The sequence below is a fragment of the Amblyomma maculatum genome, chromosome 6 (genome assembly GCF_055883805.1).
Source record: "Amblyomma maculatum isolate TAMU_Amacu chromosome 6, ASM5588380v1, whole genome shotgun sequence".
NCBI lineage: Eukaryota > Metazoa > Arthropoda > Arachnida > Ixodida > Ixodidae > Amblyomma > Amblyomma maculatum.
Genome location: NC_139349.1, coordinates 60,937,607 through 60,942,161, shown reverse-complemented (window position 1 = coordinate 60,942,161; position 4,555 = coordinate 60,937,607).

The following is a 4,555-nucleotide window of genomic DNA, read 5'->3' as shown; positions in this document are numbered from 1 at the left end:
CTTCTTCGGAACACAAAGTGAAAATAACAATCAACCGAACAGTCGGAAAAGAAACTGTTGGCATGAATGCTCCGTGCACGCGCAAATTAAAGCCCTGGAAAGCAGTAGTTTTCTTCGTAGGTTTTTACCGCATCTAGCTTTAGTAGTTGAAGCTTCCCGCTGCTGAGCGTCTTGTTCTCATCTGTTTGGTACCGCGTTTATGTTTTTCTTCGTAAGCCCTGTGCTCGGATGTGGATTGCAACTTCCGCATGCAAGACACAAGGCAGCTTGGCGCTGCAGACGGCGATGCGCAAATGTAGTTTTCCTATTTGTACCTCGGAGCGCTGCTCACGTAGTACTTCTAGCGCGTCCACAAGTGATGGAAAGCGGAAGCGCACCTCGTTAGCCAGACAAAGCAGTTGTGAGAGAAGCATGATTTATGTGACTTGACTGGAAATTGAAACAGTAGCGGACTGAAGAGTAACAGCGAAAGCAAATTCCCGAAAATAAGCCTTGAGGAGTGTATTGCTGTCTATTTGGGCGTAACATGTGTCATGGAGGGGATGGAGCAGCTGGAAAATTCTAGAGCGAATTATATGCGGTTGTGCCGGACGTTCTCTCAATTGTCTTTATTTACCTCCTGCATGACATTTCTGATATGTGCGCGGCGGGCAAGATAAAAAAATTGCGAGCGGAAGCAGTCTGTATCCGTACACGCAGTAGCTTTTGCATGATTGAAACAATTAGGGGGTTTAAGCATGACGTGAACCTAGTGATTGAGCGAAAGCTGTGATTGTTGAAGTGAATTTTTCTGCTGATACCTGGATTTATAGTTCCGCCGTCACAACCTTCGAACGAACGTTCTGTCCTAGCAACTCGCTGTTGTCGTTCACCTCTACAAGTTGCCAAGCTATCCTTCTTCTTCTTCTTTTTTTCTTTTTCTTCTTCTTTTTCCTCTTCTTCTTTTCCTTCTTTTTTCTTCTTTTCCTTTTTCCTCCTCCTCCTCCTCCTCCTCCTCCTCCTCCTCCTCCTCCTCCTCCTCCTCCTCCTCCTCCTCCTCTTCTTCTTCTTCTTTTCCTTTTTCTTCTTCTCCTCCTTCGTCTTCCTCCTCCTCCTCCTCTTCTTCGTCTTCTTTCCTCCTCCAACTCCTGGCCCAGCTCTCGGTGTAAACCATGTGACAGTTTCTAGGCAAGGGTCACGTATTGATACATACCAAATATGTAGGGGATATGTTCGGGTGAGATTAATACGCAATGTTTACTCTTCGCCCTTTAATCAGAATGGGAATCGAAATAGCGGTGATTGTTCCAAGAGCCAACGCGCAAACATTGCTTCAGAAGAAAGCGGCCTATATCCAACCTCTTGCAGGCAATATTCGTAGTGAGGCAGTTTACCGCCCTAAACAAGACTGAAATATTTCTTCAGCATCTTTTATCGGCGCTTGAAAGTTTCTGACCTCCTTGTAGTACAGAATAAATGAGTGCATCTCGAACTCCGTCAGTCGTACAGCTTAAGCATGATGCTGGTGAGTATCAAATACAGGCTCTTAATAAAGAAGCGTGCGGTTTGTGATAAAATACACAGACATTCTACCACTAAACAGCATATCTCTGCCTGCAATGCAGGCAGAACTGGGCACTGCAGCTGAAAAAAACAAATGGAAATTTTCACAGTGTCATGAACTTAGCTTGACCTAGCCGCTGTCTCAGACACGACCGCGTGACAGGGGTAACAAATGTCGCACTCCAGCCCACACAAAGTGCGCGAACTTCACGACAAGAAGAGAATTCCAATGAGGGGAGTGCTTCGCGCAAGAAGCTCTTGTGTAGACAAGCAGGAAGACGTTGTGCTTAAGGGCTCTTGCTTTTTTTTCTGCTCACGTCTTCGATTCAGTCCCTTTTTGCCGCCCTTTGTTGTACTGTCGAGCGTACATACGCGTCAGTGAAAACCAATCGCAAAACTCTGCTCAATTTGTCAGCTTCTTGCTTAGAGCGCTTTTTGTTTTCTCCGAAAGAAGAACATGACCTCCATGGAGACACGGAGGCATTATCACAAGAGGAATCAAGAAGTTGCCTAAGAGTGGTCTTATTTCGCGCTTGTCATTGTTCCTTGGACACACTCCCCACGGAAAGTGCTTCTGTTGACCAAGACCAGGATACAGCGGTGTTTTGTTTTGACTAGCCGCCGGTTTTTCGAGGCGTGGCAGGTCTGTGTTGACTCTCAGTGGTTGCGGAGGATTCAGTAGACAAATACGAGGGATCACACGAAGTCAGCACTCTCAGCGGGACCGGTCGATCCTGTTCTCCTTCAGGCGTACCGAGCTCGCGCCTTTCAGCATTCAGAGCTTTCTTTTTACGTCACGCCAGTAGCACCTCTTTTAACCGTTAGAACCGTGTGAAGACATGCTACATCTGACAGCGAAATTTATGTTGAATTTTTAAATGCTGCTGTTCTCTCGCTACTGGCGCTCTTTGACAATGTTCTTTCAATGTGTGCTGTTAATGTGTTCGTTCTTTTTTACATGTACACAAGCTTCGCAAATATCCCTTTTTATACTTTTTGTATGTAATGTGCGTTATATTTTGTTGCTGTTTTTTTGCTGAATTACAAAAAGGCTTTGGTGCAGTGAATTTGTGTATTTTTGCTTTTGTGTGTCTTTTTTTTTTACTTACATAGTGTGTACTCGATACCAGCAATATCTTAAAGGTCTATTTATATTGTGATAGCCCTATGCACAAACTTTTACGTAAATAATTTCTCATGCCTGCCAATTGTTCACAAGTAATTTCTTGAATGGATCCAAACAAGCTTATAGCTAGAGATCGAGATGTGAACACACACATGCCTTGTACTATACGTCTGAAATCAAATCAAGCAGTTTAGTTTTACTGGATATCACATTAATTTCAAATAGTGTAAAGCCGCCTTATGCAGTCATCGTTATAATAAACGCTCTGTTATAACTTATGGGGTGTTGTTGCCATCTATATAGTAATTAGGGCAGTTAAGGCAACAGAAAAGTGCGGCCCCACAACTTCATTGTAGTTAACGTGGAGGGGCTATGACCTCACTCCCGTTGTAAAAGAAACTCGCACTTCCAGAAAGCAGCAGTAGGTCTCTCAGCCTAAACTTTAAAGTTTTTTTCTTATGTGTATCGGCATGTCTTAAGGCATGCCGACACAGATAATGGCCTAAATGCAATACTGTTTAACAGCAGATCACCACCAGCCAATCACCCGCCGGTTGCTCGAAATAATTTAACTTCTACTTCGTTGTTCAATAATATATTTTGTGAAACGGGAGTTTTTGTCGTTGTGATTCATGCTTGTTTTTCACGGTAAATCATTGATTTCATCTGCCGGCTGACCAAAGCGCCTAAACTAAAGAGAAAAGCACGTTCGATTTAAGAGAGGCAGCATCGAAAGGGAAGCTACTGCACTCGGCGGAGAATGAATTAACGAAAAAAAATAGAAACAAAGAACGTAATGCCTTGCTGACCTCTTGCTGAGCTCTCTCATTACGTAGTGCGCTTCATCTGCTCAGTCAGTTCTCTGAACTTTGTTGCGCTAGCGTGAGCAGACGGTGCGCACAAAGAATAACGAGCTACATCTGATACGTTCTGTTCGCACTTACGCTGCGCTACCTTCGTTGAAACGTGGGCTTAGGAACGAGAAATGTCGCTCTAGAAACCCATTTATTTAGACAAATGAGAATTTTTAGACAACGCGTTGGTGATGCACTGCTGGTTGGATATTTCCTGCAATCAATTTTATTAGCTGATTCCGACATATCAGAGATGGTCTGTAACGAAGCTTGTTTACTATGAACTATTTTAGTATGAACTATTCGCCTGCCAAAAATCTGTTCAGATGGGCGATTTGTGAGCGGTTGACCTACGATTTTTGACTGTTGGCGACAACTGTCTTGTTTTATAGTGAATAAGTACCATATCACTGTAGCCAGTCTTCCTCCTCCAAAAAAAAAAAAAGCTCGTACGAAAAATAGCTTGCGAGTTCTCCGCTTACACGACCAAGTATTGTCCTCAGAGCATAGCTTCAAAACTCATCAATAAGCGCTGCGCAATAACGTCTCTACAGACTACACAATGTAGCCACAATAAACAAACATCTTGCCACGGTGAATACGGCTACATGACACAACTGGAAAAATTCCGTGTCTGCGCTCGATATCCTGCCAGAGCCGCACGCCAGAAGGCACTCATCATTATGCAGATGACCACTGTGGGGCGATTAGGCCCCATTGCACGGTAGTTCGGGCATATATAGGAGAACACAACTGCAAACCACTCCAGGCGGTAGCAGGTAGGCAAGCACGCAGCCACCAAGCCTCCAGTGTCTCGGCCATCTGGCCGATATGCCGGTACAAGAGTAAACGATTGCGAGCCCATAATAGCGACCACTGATCTGAAGCACTGTTGATGCCTGGGATGAATAAATTCACGTCCCTATAAAAGGCTACTTCAAATTAGTAGAATGCCTGACTGCTGAATTAACGTGCCAATAAAATGATAGTGCAGAATAGTGTGAAGCCTGTGAGTTGCTCACACCTAGGACCA